This window comes from Canis lupus, chromosome 11 (assembly GCF_048164855.1).
Source record: "Canis lupus baileyi chromosome 11, mCanLup2.hap1, whole genome shotgun sequence".
In the NCBI taxonomy this organism is placed as follows: Eukaryota; Metazoa; Chordata; class Mammalia; order Carnivora; family Canidae; genus Canis; species Canis lupus.
In genome coordinates, this window is record NC_132848.1 from 8,804,534 (window position 1) to 8,819,162 (window position 14,629).

General features: G+C 39.4%; 1 protein-coding gene across 2 annotated transcripts in view; it reads left to right on the forward strand.

Moving 5' to 3' along the window:
• The window catches only part of SRGAP1 (SLIT-ROBO Rho GTPase activating protein 1), a 270,975-nt gene that overhangs the window by 69,246 nt on the left and 187,100 nt on the right, over positions 1-14,629 (forward strand). The window lies entirely within an intron of this gene.

Consider the following 14,629-nt stretch of genomic DNA (forward strand, 5'->3'; position numbering starts at 1 on the left):
CAATGCCTCCAGCCTTTTAAACAGCATTTATTAGAAGGATAAAGGAAAACTAAATGTGATTTACTCAGAAGAGAAAAAGTAACTCTCAGAACAGACACTCTGCTTAAAACATTGTGCGCAGCCTTTCACTGCACTTCAAAAGCTATTCAGAAACTTGGATATTAATGAAGTGAGAAGGCCTGGGGATTCAATGGAAGCCTTGGTCATAGGTGGTAGTGATGGTTATTGTTTCAGTGAAAAGGATGCAAGTTTGAATTCTAGGGGCTGGAAGCAAAGCTCCCAGAAAGGGTTCTCTTGTAAGTTCTTCATTACTAAGCAGGCAGCTCCGGCTGGTTTAGGGACCCCACCCTTTTCCAATCCTTCCATCCCACTGGCTCTGCAAGGGCATTGTCGAGGTGGATGGTGAGAAACGATGTGTTGTGCACCGGGAGCAATGGTTTCCTTAGTTCACTCAGCCAGTTAACATCATTGCTTGTCTGCAGCAGCCCAGCCAGCTCTTTATCAGACACTGGGAAAGCAAATGTCGCCTGGGGCCTCCAGATGCTAAAAGTTTAAAGAGGAGAGGGACTAAATAAAAAATGAAACCAGTAATTGCATGGGATAGGAAGCATGCACAGGACGTTATAAACGTACAGAGACTAGAGGGAGATGATGGGGAGACATTGGAATCAGGACGCAATTCCAAGAGGAAGCTTTGGCGTGTCTTGAAAGCCCAGAAGGGGAGGATAAGGTGCCCTGGGTGAGGTTATGTGGTGGGATATAAGGTAGGTCTGGGAATTGCACCCAGGCCAGGAAGCTCGAGGGGAAGTAGTCAGGGCGTGGGATGTGACCGCAGTTAAGGACTCCTACGTGTTCCTTTTATTTATTAATTCTGGAGAAATAGCATTTTCTATTGGGAAAGGCGGTATCCTACTTGGTCAAACTCAAGAGGCTGGACCACTGGGAGCTGCTGACTTTATTACTAGAGGACCTTTGGGGATTTCTGCCCTGATCTTAACCTTGTTCTGCAAGGTCAGTTTGCATATAGTTATCACATGTCAACTTTCATGAATCTCACTTACAGGATTTAGTCAAATTGCAAGCCTTCTATCTACCCCATGGAGTAGTTATGCAGATTACATGAGCAAATATGTGTAAAACACTCAAATACTGCCTAATGTATAGTAAGAACTGTAGAAAGGATCATTGTTATGAGTCAGTATTATTATTAATCTGGGAATCTTCCAAGTCATTGGAGTAGCTGGAGTGTCCTCTGGATCCGTGGCCTGAACAGAGCTGGAACAGATCTCTCAGAAGCACTGAGAGGTCTCCAAGAGGCTGCGGTCCCTCTGCAGGGAGGGGTGCCCTGGGTCCTTGGCTATAGCTCAGATGGAAAACATGGATTAATCCAGTGAAAGTTTCTTCTTTATGGTGGGTGTGCTGGGAACACCGTGAGCCAGCAGCACTGCAGAGTTTGATCCTTTTGGGTAGAGGTGTTGCTATAGAAATTTTTAGAAGGGACCACATGGGTTCCACACCAATAAAGGCCCCGGGTTTCATTTTCTTTCTTTCTTTCTTTTTTTTTTTTTTTTCAACTATATAATAAGGTATTTAACATGTGAAACACGGATTTTGCTTTTTGTGGGGTTTTAAAAATTATTTATTTATTTATTTAATTTATTTATTTTTTAGAGAAGGAAGGAGGAGAGGTGGAGGGGCAGAGGAAGACAGAGAAAGATATCTCAGGCAGGCTCCATGCTCAGCGTGGAGCCCACTGCGGGGCTCAGTCTTGCAACCCTGAGATCATGACCTGAACTAAAGTGAAGAGTTAGTTGCTCGACCAACTGAGCCACACAGGCAGCCCTTGCTTTTTTGTTTTTGTTTTGTTTTAAAAGAGCGTGTTACAACTGGTAGTGCAAACCTACTCTCAAGAATTGCTAATTACTTTTTGAATATCATCTCCAGAGCAGAGCCTGCTCAGGCCCAAAGTTCGAAACAGTTTAGTAAGCCTGCTTCTGGAGTTCTTGCATACACTGACTTCCCAAGCTAGTTGTGAGGAATTAGTGAGATAATGTGTCTAAGTTGTTTAGCTTAGAGAAAAGCCCTCAAAAGATGGCAGGTGCTATTTTTACTCTGTTCATCTGGATGATCTCCTAGGTTGGTGTCTAGGGCAGATGCAAGATTAAATTGTTCTGTCCTCACTGGAAGTTTGGTGGTTACAGGATTTTCCTAGAACATCTTTAGTTTGACCAGACTACAGAAATAACTATAGGATCCCAAATTGGTCCATGTTTTAAAATTGGACATGGAGGAAGTTGGTCATAGAAAAACTGCCTGAAGAATTCCAGTTGCTTACAGCCACTGAGACAGACATCTTTCATGGGGGAAAATTATGTTATTGTGTAATAATAATATCGTGCCAGGAAAAGTGCTTAATTGATCCTTCCTTCTTTCCTTCCTTTGTAATGTCTCAAGTTTTTATTTAAATTCTAGGTAGTTCACGTATAGTGTAATATTAGTTTCAGGAGTAGAATTTAGTGATTCATCACTTACACATAACACCCAGTGCTCATCACTACAAGTGCCCTCCTTAATTCCCATCACCCATCTAGCCCATTCCCCACCCACCTCCATCAACCCTCTATCTCTATAATTAAGTAAATTATTTCCTTCTTCAGTGATCATAACCACTCCATTACCCTGTTTTATAGATGAGGATACTCAGGCACAGTGAAGTTAAGTAACTCATTCATAATCACTCAGTCTAAGAAGACTGACTAGAGCCTGGATTTGAACCCAAAGGTGTCTGATTCCAGAGTCCCAGCATTAAATCCTTAGTGCTCTACTGCCTTGCTTGTGCTATCTAGGCCATTCGTTCATGCATTCATTCATTTATTCCACAAATATTTATTGTATACGTCAGGTACTCTTCTAGGCCTTGGTGATACTGAAGTGGACAAGAATGTCAAAGATACCACAGTTAACAGAGATTATGTTCCAGTGGGAGAAACTTAAGAAAATGAATGTATGTGTTATGTATGTATATATACATATGTGCCTTGAGCAGGCATGTGTCCCATGAAGAAAAATAAAGTCCAGAGAATGGGGGCAGCAACTATTTTATATAGCTAGGGAGAAAGTAACTAAAAGGTTACCTAAAAGAGCAACTTACTCCTTCATCTTGTTTTAGCCATTACTTTGTATTTTAATTTATATTACCTGAATTTAACACACATGCTACTGTGTTTGTAAGTTATGAAGCCTAACAGTATACCTGGGAACCTACCCCCCTAATCTCAGTTCTGTTTCATCCCCCTTACTCTGTCTCAGCCCATCTACCTGTCTATTCTTTAGAGTAACCACTTCTTAAATTTTTCGTTAAATTTTTCTCTTGCCTTTTATAGAAGTAGTGTTAATCACTTACTGGAAATATCCATAGCACTATACTGTTATATTTTGCCTATTTTGTCTTATAAAAACAGTATCCTTTTTCCACATTGTTGCTATGTGGCTGTAGTTCATTCATTTTAACAGCTGAGTTATGGTCTGTTGGGTGAATGTGCAAAACCTATCGATTCGTTGCCTCGTTGATGGATATTTGGATCGTTTCCAGACTCTTACTCTTTGAACAGTGCTGCTGAACATTCTTTTGTGCACGTCTTGCGGCACATACATGGGAGTTTCTCCATGATATTCCTGCAAGTGGAATTTACATGATAATACCGAATTGTTTTCTAAAGGGGTGGTACCAGTCTATATTCCCACCTAGAAGTAATTAAGAGTTCCAGTTGATCCACTTGGGATGAGGAGACATCTTCATTTTTGCCAGTCTAGTGGGAATAAGATAATGTTACATGGCGTCTTCATTGTCGTTTCCCCAATAACTAATGAGATTGAGTCTCTGAGAAAATGATTTTTGAGGAAAACCTGAACGAAATGAAGGACCAAGCCATGCAATACTGTGGAAATAGAACATTCCAAGGCAGCATTTCAGAGGTAGAGACAAGCCAAGGAGCAGCAAGAGATAGTTGTGAAGAGAGAGAAGTGAACCAGGAGAGATGAGATGAGGGAAGGAAAGCAGGCACTAGGTCTCCTGGGACCTGGGAGCCCATGGTCAACACTGTGTTTTAGGTTTTATTGTAAGAGTTATGGGAAGAAATGGGAGGGCTCTTAGATGGGGAGATTGATGCTTTTTTTTTTTTTTTAAGATTTTACTTATTCATGAAAGACACAGAAAGAGATGCAGAGACATAGGTAGAGGGAGAAGCAGGTTAGAGGGAGAAGTAGGTTCCCTGCAAGGAGCCTGATAGGGACTTGATCCCAGGACCCTAGATTACGACATGAGCCAAAGGCTGATGCTCAATCGCTGAGCCACGCAGGCGTCTCTTCATTGACGCTTTTAAAAGATCCTTTGGGGGCGCCTGGGTGGCTCAGTCAGTTAAGCATCCAACTCTTGATTTCTGCTCAGGTTGTGATCTCAGGGTTGCGAGATCCAGCCCTGTGTCGGGCACCATGCTCAGTGCAGAATTGGCTGAGATTCTCTCCCTCTCCCCTCCCTCTGTTTCTTCCCCTGCTTGTGCTCTTGCTGTCTCTCTTAAATAAATAAATCATATCTTTAAAAAATATAAAAGATCCTTTTGGCTTCTATGTGAATAAACTCTAGGAGGTGAGGAGAACAGGACCCTAGAGAGGAGTTGGACACATGCAGAAGTTACAGTAAGAGATGAATCTAGCTTCAACCAAAATGCTGGTGGAGAAGGTGGTGAGAAGTTGGGTTCAGGGCATATGCTGAGGGGTGAGGCTGGTGAAACCTGTTGATGGTTTGGATGCAGGGGTGAGGAAGAGAAGAATTAAGGATGATCTCTTGGTTTGCGAGTGAATAGCAGTGGGTGTAGACTGAAATGGGAAACTGGGAAAACTGAAACTGAAATGGGAAAGAATGGGGAGAATGACAGCCCTGAGGAGAAAATAAAAAGATTTTTTTTTTTTACTGTAGAGACTGTATGTTATATACATAGATACCTACTCACCAAGTCATCTCCTGATGTCTTAGAAGTCCCTCCAATTAAACATGGGCAAAACTGGACAAGTGCTGTCATCCCACACCTGAACGCCTTCCGTCTCCATGAGTGGCAGCCCATCCATCTGGTTGGACAAGCCATAAATTTGGGAGTCATTTCTGACACCTCCGTCTGGCTTATCAGCATTACCACTCCATCTCCACAGCATGGAAAACCGTCTGAGATATTTCTGAAATCTGTTCAGTCCTCCCCATTTCTGCTGCTGCCACCCCTAGTCTCAGCCAGCATCAGTTCTCACCCCCAAACTGCTGCTGTAGCCTTCCTAACTGAATTTTTTCTGGTCTTTCGATCCACTGTCCTCTTTGCAACCAGCTCATTTGAAACCCCCCAGTTGAAAACTTTTGAAAGACTTTTTTCTTAAATTGCTTTTAGCATAAATCTAATAAGACCAAAACCCATGGATAAGCAGACCTTGCTTATCCATGGGTTATCTGCAGTCTCATCTCTAGGTTTTCCACCCTCTCTGGGCATCTCTTAGTTCCTGGAAAGCACCAGTCCCTTTCCTTTCCTGGGCCTTTGCACAGACTGTTCCTAGAATACTACCTCCTGTCACCCTATGTCATAATGATCCTTTAGATTTTAGCTCAACTGTTACGTCCTTGAAAAAGCCATGTGCACCATTCTCTTGCCAACTAGCTCAGGTTTTCCTGTTACCTGTTCTTAACAGGTATAATTTCAAAGTTTTCCTTCTTAGCACTTACACAGTACATATATTTGCATAGCTATTAATATCTTTCCTTAGGATGTAAACTCTGGAAGGTCCATAAGACTCTCTTTTGTACACCATTATATTTTCAGGGTTGAGCACAGTGCCTGGTACATAGAAACTACATAATGAACATTTCTCGAGTAAATCAGTGAAAGGGGAGGAAGAAGCCTTGTCCAATACCTGAATCAATATTATAGGTCTTTCTAAGAGAGATGCTTTATTGATTGTGGTAAAGTCTTTCAAACTTGCTTGAAATAACCTAATTCTGTTTTAGACGTCCTTATCAGTCACAATTTTACATTCATTGTTTGCTGTAGATGAAATCAAGAATCAATTATTTCTAACCTAAGAAATTTATTTATAACCTAACCTACTCTAAGAAATTTCTGGGCACAAATTTTAACTCAATTGAGAATATTCTGTTCATCATTCCAGAACAAATAGCCAGATATAAAGGAGGGTGGCTGAAAATAATAAGTATTTCTTTTTTTAATATCATTTTTTAAAAGATTTTACTTATTTATTTATTTGAGAGAGAGAGAACAAGTGGAGGGAGGGGCAGAGGGAGCAGTAGACTCCCTGCATAGCTGGCAGCCTGACAGGGACTCAATCCCAGGAACCCTGGGATGGTGACCTGAGCTAAAGACAGACACTTAACCCACTGAGCCTCCCAGACACCCCAATACTAAACATTTCAATAGTATTTACAGGTTACAAAATATTTTTGTATTACAAATACAAAATTTCAGATGCCCTGGAATGAAGTTTTTCTTTATGCAACATGTAACTTCATCAGTTAAATCTTCCAAATAGTCTCCATTATCTACACAATTAAAATCTTAGTTCTTTATAAATATAGACTAGGTCTCCATCATTTTACCCCAGCCTACTTTTCTGGCATCAGGTCTCAACACTTCTTGGGTTATCCTTCACATTCCAGCAGCACCAAACTGTTTGCTGTTGCCCCAAGTTACATCAAGCGCCCCATCTCTGTGCTTCTGTGTGATACTCGGGGCAGGGTGCACATCAGTTTACTTGTCTTTCCAAATTGACTGTGAGCTCTTTGAGGGAAAACACGATGTCATTTTTTATAGTCAGCTCCAGTAGTACAGAGCCTGCTATAGAGTTGGAACTCAGTGAATGCTTGATGAGTGAATGAACAAACTTACAGTCAACCATAGGCATAGGTCTGTTTGATTTATAAAAGGGGGCACACACCTTAAGACTTGTTACTTGATCAATACTTCACCGAAGACTTATTTGATAATCAAGAACTTCCTCTCTATTCTGTCTGTATCTAATCCTATCATTTGTGTCATTGAGGTTAACCTTTGCTTTGGGTTGTGGGACTGCAGTGAGTTCCTGTTTAGAAAGCAGATAAAATAGAAAACCCAGAAATAAGCCCACAATAAGATGGCCAGATCATCTTTGACAAAGGAGGAATGAATATACAATGGGGAAAAATCTCTTCAACAAATGATTTTGGGAAGACTGGAAAATCACATGCAAAAAGAATGAAACAAAGCCACTTTCTTACACCATACACAAAAATAAACTCAAAATGGATTAAAGAGCTAAATGTGACACCTGAAACCATAAAGATCCTTGAAGAGAGAATAGGCAGTAATTTCTCTGACACTGGCTGTAGCAACATTTTTCTAGATGTGTCTCCTAAGGCAAGGGAAATAAAAGCAAAAATAAACTCTTAGGGCTAAATTAAAATGAAGTTTCTGCACAGTAAAGGAAACAGTTAACAAAACCAAAAGACAACCTACTGAATGGGAAGAGATATTTGCAGATGAGGTATCTGATAAAGGGTTAGTATCCTAAATATATAAAGAATTGATACAACTCAAAACCTAAAAAACAAATAATCCAATTAAAAAATGGGCAGAAGACATGAACATTCTTTAAAAAAGATTTTATTTATTTATTCCTGAGAGACACAGAGAGAAGCAGAGACATAGAGAGAGAAGCAGGCTCCTCGCAGGGAGTCCCATGTAGGACTCAATCCCCAGACTGGGATCATGCCCTGAGCCAAAGGCGGATGCTCAACCACTGAGCCACCCAGGCATCCTGAACAGATATTTTTCCAAAGAACACATACAGATGGTCAACAGACACATGAAAAGACATCAGCATCACCCATCATCAGGGAAATGCAAATCAAAATCACGAGATACCACCTCAGATGTGTCAGATTGGCTAAAATAAAAAATGCAAGAAATAACTAGTATTGGGAAAGATGTGGAGTAAAAGGAACCCTCTCGCACTGTTGAGGGGAATGCAGCCACCCTGGAAAACAGTATGGAGGTTCCTCAAAAAATTGAACATAGAACTACCCTACGATTCAGTAATTGCATTTCTGGGCATTTACTCCCAAAATACAAAAACACTAATTCAAAGGAATACCACCCCTGTGTTTACAGCAGTATTATTTACAATAGTCAGACTATGGAAGCAGCCCAAGTCTCCATGGATAGAAAAATGGATGAAGAAGATGTGGTATATATATATACATACACAAAGGAATATTATTCAGCCATAAAAAGAATGAAAATTTGCCATTTGCAATGACATGGATAGAGCTAGAGAATATAATGCCGAGTGAAATAAGTCAGATAAAGACAAATTCCATATGCTGTCACCTGTATATAAAATCTAATAAACAAATGAGCAAAGTAAAAAAATCAAAACTCTTAACTATAGAGAACAAACTGATTGTTGTTACCATTGGGGAGGTGGCTGGGGGAATGCGTGAAATAGGGGATGAGGATTAGAGAGTACACTTACCATGATGGGAAAAAAAAAAGCCAATAACCAGGGTAACCAGATAATTAATAGAACGTTTGATGGTATCTGCTGCGGGATATCTGTACTGTTTGCTACTATAATTCATGAGGACTCGCCTACTTAAGTGTGAAATCCTTATGTTGGCCAGTCCATAAACTAAAAATGTTAATTCTATCACTCAGAAGTAACACTGTTAATACTCTGTAGTACCTTATTAGTCTTTTATCTATGCCTATATAATTTTCCTAAAATGGGATCACGCTGTGCCACTTTTTGGGTATGGGGATAAGGAAGTAGTTCTCAATATTTTTTACCAGTCATATCAAAGAAATTTCTCGTGATTTCACATAAAAGAGAGAAAAATTTGAGATTATAGCTTCTCGGGTACGTAATTATGATGGTATTTAATAGCTAGCCTCATTCTGTCTCTCTAATCAAAATTATGTACCTCCAAATGCCCATTTTTAAATTCATTGCATAATATAATCAAGATAATTTCCTCCCTTATTAGACTAAGTAAGACACTTTGATAACAGTCTCCTTTGAGTTTCTTAGTTTTATATAAGAAGTACACAAGATGGCTGTCAGAAGTTAATTTCAGGGAAAGTCACAAGAAAAGACTCTAGTTTTGTACCATAGGCTCTGAAGCAACCAAACTAATTAATTGGTAACTTGAACACTCTAACCCTGTAAGACACTCACACAATTTGATATGTGACAAAAAAAACAGTGAGCTCCTTTGTCTTCAGATTTTTGTTACCGTGCTAATTTTACTTCCTCAGAGGTGCCTCAGTTTATTATAGTCTTCTGATTAAGCCTCAGAGAAAGTGGGTATCATCTGTCTTTTAAGTTGAGTTTTTGAGGTTGAGCAGGGCTTCTATTAGGCATTCCCCACCCCAACCTAGTGCTACATGTGATCAGGAGGTAAGTGGGTCACAAACAAATTCTCTATTAATTTTTCATGTGTTCCCTGACTACGTATTTTACTAGATCTTCTAATTTTGGGCATGATTTTCTGGAGAAGCATCGGAACTTTTAAAAATGCCAATAGCTGATTTATTTTACGATTTCAAAAAATATATATTTGTAATCATTGATAACTAAAGAGTATAGGACTGAGCAAAAAAAAAAATACTCTAATGAACTTTGCTGCTTAAATGAATAGTGGCTTCCTTGACTTTATTCTCTGGGTCTGTGGCACCTGTTACTGAGGACTGAGTAGGGAGCAGTTTGGGGAACTCACAGAGGGATCGTCCTCTTGGGGGTTTGGTTGCTTTGCAGCTTGGTTCTTGAGAGCCACTTTTTTGGGATGTGAAACTTGTAAAATGTGTGAAGGCCTCTAAGAGACTTCCAACCTTTAGGCTCTGTCTTTGTAGTGCCTGGCACATAGTACCAAGGCAATAAATATTTGCCAAGCGAATGATGGAAATGAAGAATTAATTATTTTTAAACTTTTGTTTTTTAAAAAAATGAGATCACAGCTTGAGCCCAGCCATCCCATCTGGTTGAAGGCTATTTATAGCACTTAAAGTGGTATCATTGTGCCATGGTACAGGAGGGGTGACTGTCACTGTACTTGATGTTACCCTGTGTGTCCATAATGCTTGAAAGAACAGATGATTTAAAGTAGGTGTGATTTGTTGCCTGGATCTTGATTTAGCAGCAAAAGCTCTTTCAGATTAAGTGGCCAGCCTTCTCCAGCCTAGACTCAAAGATGGGCTGCTTTAGACACGTATCATACCAGCATTCGTAGATTCAAGGTGCATCTATGGCGGACATTACTCACTTTCTTCTTATGGGCTGTTTGCTTCCCACCTCCACAACTTAGTCTCTCTTCAAGGCAGTTAAATGCTAGGCCTTCACTTTTTTATTGCTTGGGCATTTGGAAAAATAAATGGATGTACAGCATCTTCATTTTGAGGAGTTAAATTAGAAGAAGAAAAAAATTGCTAATATTTGCATACATTAAAAAGCTTCATTATTAAAATTATGCCACCTAAGGTATACCTGCAGTGTGGAAATTAAAATTCATAAGTGACCTGATACCATTCTCAGTGACCTAGAATTCAAATTTTCGGGGGAAGTGTTACAGCAAAGAAAAAGTGCTAACACTTACTGAGAATTTATGTTACCTAATTTTCACAGTCACGAACATAGTATCAGAAGTAGAAAATCCAGGGGGGCTGGGATGGTTCCGTTGGTTAAGCAGCCAAATCATGATTTCAGCTCAAGTCATGATCTCAGGGTCCTGGGATGGAGCCTTGTGTCGTGTTGGGTGGGGGATGGTGGGTAGGGGGGTGGGGGGGGTCCATGCTCAGCAGGGAGTCTGCTTGGAGATTCTCTCTCTCCCTCTACCCTTCTGCCTGCGTGTGCACTTTCCCTCAAATAAATAAATAAATCTTTAAAAAAAAAAGGGGGGTGGGTGGTAGAAAATCCAGCAAGGAAGAAATGAGAATGGAGGAAAGTAAAGAGAGGGAAGAAAGGAGTATTTTGTGTGTGAAATACTGGATGCATTAATAAAATGGTCCTGTGAGGCGAGTGAAAAATCAGTTTGGAACAAGGAGGACTACAGTTTGGCTGAAGTTTCAATGGATTTCTCTTACAGTCTTTTCCTCCAAATTTTATTTCACGTGCTAAAAATCATTGCATGAGGTATATTTACAGCACTTTGATATTATACTAGTGGCTTAAGGTACATGATTGTCTCTCCTTCACACCATACATCAACTCTATGGACTATTTGAATGCTCCAGAATTACCTTTCTAATTTAATATCTTAACAGCAAACAAGTGTGTTTTTTTCTAAATATAACTAATAATAATAGCTATGAGTTACTGAGCTGGGACTGCATGTTAGTCACTTTGCTGTTCAGTGTCCTTCAATCTGCACAATATCCATAGGGTGGATACGAATACAGTTATCATACCAGTTCTATACTTGAGGAAAATGAGGCTCAAAGAGGTTAAGTTCCTTGGCCAAGGTCATCCAGGTTGCAAGTGGAAAGCTGGGATTCAGATCAACTTTGTCCCCTGTCCTGAGTCTGAGCGCTGCCTTCTTTCTGGGTAAGGCTTACATCTCTTTTTGTTTATAGATCTAATGTCATTAGGGTTCTCATAGGATTTAAATATGAGTTGCCAGTCATACTGAAATTATTCCATTTGTTATATTGCCTCGTAATGAGCCCAGACCTCTCATCTAACATTTCATTGTGTTTGCCAAGCATCTCTACCTGGATATTTTTCTAATACCTCACACTCCTCATCTCTACACACTCCACTTTACCTGCCCCCAAATCTATTGTATAATAATGAGGGTTCAATGACTAAATACATATATATTTCATTTTTATGTCTCTGTTATTATTTTCTCTTGGAACTCTCGAATAGATTCTGCTCTTTTGGCTCAGGGGACGTTGGGTGATCATCCATTCCAATTCTGGAGTTCTAGAACTTGCTCTTTCAGGCAGCCTGTGCACACCCCTACCACACTGCAAGATCCCCAAGGACAGGTATCACTGTATCCTGCTACCTAGTGTGGTCCCTGGCTTGCCCATATTATGTACTTGGTAAAAATTTGTTGACTGACTGGATTGCTACCCTTACGCTGATGCTGACTAGCAGGCAAGCCAGCCAACATATTTGAGATCGCATCCTCATATTTACAAGGGAAACTGCAGATTCCCCACACCTGACCCCACTTTTCCTTAACTCACAGTGACCGAATCCTTTTGGCAAAATGTTAATTTATGCCCTTCACACTTCCCATTTTGTTATTTCCTTAATAGTCTAAAGTCTGGAATGAGAGCATTTCTGCTGTCACCATTTGTTTCAACAAGTCTAAGACTTTACTGTCCAACAAAAGCCATATAAAATATTATCTTCTTCATGAACTCATGCTCAGGCTCCTCAGACAGAAGTCATTGCTCTCATCTCAGTCTCCCAAACCTTATAACATCGGGAACACCGTAATCTGCCTTGGATTTCTTTTTTCAGAGAACCCGGGATGGGGACCTGTGAGATCAGCTGGTTATACATGACTCACCAGTTGACTGATTTCCTTACTGTTTCCTTATTATTGAGTTTTTCAGAGCCCATGTGCATTTAATATGCTGAAATGCATTGTGAATCTTCAAGTGAAGGGCTTATGTGGTGGCTTTTTTCTTTTGTTTCCCTTAATGTCTGGCAACACCAGTATTTCACTCTTGGTATGCTGCTGTAGGACCAATACCTGTGGTGGTGGTGTTTGGGTTGTATTTTCCCTTTCTTTTCTATTTATTTTTTGTCAAATAGTGAATCCACATTCTCTGCTGCTTCTCCTTCTGGATGCTTTGCACTATGAAGATAGCAGCATGCTTTCCCCTAAAAGGCACTCTGGGATATGCATTGCTGATGGGAGTGTAAAATGGTGCATCCACTTTAAAAAATAATTTGACCTTATGAAGTGAAATGAATACCTACTACTTTCAGTCTTGTGCATTAGATTGAAATTAGATCTAACAATGAGTTAGATTGTTAGTGGTTTTTAAGTTCTTGTTAAAATAAAATTTTAAAATAAAACACTCTGACCTTCATAACAGTACCCCCAGATTCTTATCCCTGGCTGCATGTGAGAATCACCTGGGGAAAGTTCTAAAAATAACAATACCTGGGGAAGGTGCTAAAACTCACAATACCTAGGTTCCATTCTGATATAATTGGTCTGGGGTGGAGTGTGGGCATTGCAGGGTTTTTTTTTTTTTGTTTTTAAGCTCCCCACATGAATCTAATATGTAGCTAAAGTTGAAGATTATTAGTTTTTTTTTAAACTATATTTTGATGAGTAATGCTTTATGGTATTGCAACATTCTCAATTTCCAGTAATTCTGGTGCTGTATAACAGAGTAGACTTTATTTTCTCCATTTCCAGTAGCCCTGGAAGATCTTTCCAGAGAAAGCAAAGAAGATCAACTTCACACTGAGCTTCCATAAAAATTTGGTGTTCACTTTGTTATATATTTACGTGGAGAAATAACAGAAAATCTTAACATCAAACAAGACTACTTCTTCTTATTCAAATCATTTTTTTCTTTTTCAGAATGAAATATTGCATACCTAAAATGCTCTAGGGGGGAAAAAAAGCACTCCTCAAAGTTGAGAGGATAAAGCATAGAAACTTGAAAACACCCGAAATGCAAATTGTGAGGCCTTTCTCTTCAGAGCTCTCTAAATGTTAGGTGTTACTCTCCTCTCTTTTTAGTTGTGAATGCAGGTGGTGCTGCAAGAACAAGAGTCTCTGATTAATATGAGGAAATAGGTTACATTGACTTTTTAGTCTCTCAGAAGGACATCAAAGTACCTCGCTTTTGTTGGGAGTGACTGAGTGAATTGTTTGCAATTGCATTAATGGAAAAGATGATTATATTCACTGAGATAAGAAGGAAAACATTCACAGAGTGTCAAGAGTGTCATCAATGAAAAAGCCACATATGGCCCTAGACTCACAGACACACTTTGGAGTATTATGTAATGCTATTTTTACATTTGAAGATGAATATAGCCAGATGACTTTTTGCATAAACGTTTCTAAGTAAAGAGTTGATAAAATGTTTTTGTTTATGTTCATGTGCCTCTTACTGTTAATTAGTAGCTACTGGCTGGTTTATGTTTCTAACTTAATCCCTGTGTATTTGTATAGTTAGTGTTATCTTCACCCTCCCACCATCATTTGTTTTTAAGTGAGAAATAACCGAGTCATGTAAAGGAAATCTTTCTAATTATTGCAGTGTGTTTCTGCATCAATAATGAAGTAATGTTGGTAGTTTTATTTTTGTAGACTTGGGCAGATGATTCACATTTGTTCTGTGTGTTGACTGAAAGAATCCACCATTAATGGGCAAGAGGTAATTAATGCAGTAGCATAGTATACTTGAAATGAAACCAGTGGCCTTTCCCTGCTTTTCTCATTTCATAACAATTCTGATGTTGATTTCTACATATTTAAAATGGTTTTCATATTTTTAAAAATATTTTATTTATTCAAGAGAGAGAGAGCATAAGTGGGGGTAGGGAGGCAAAGGGAGAAGGAGAC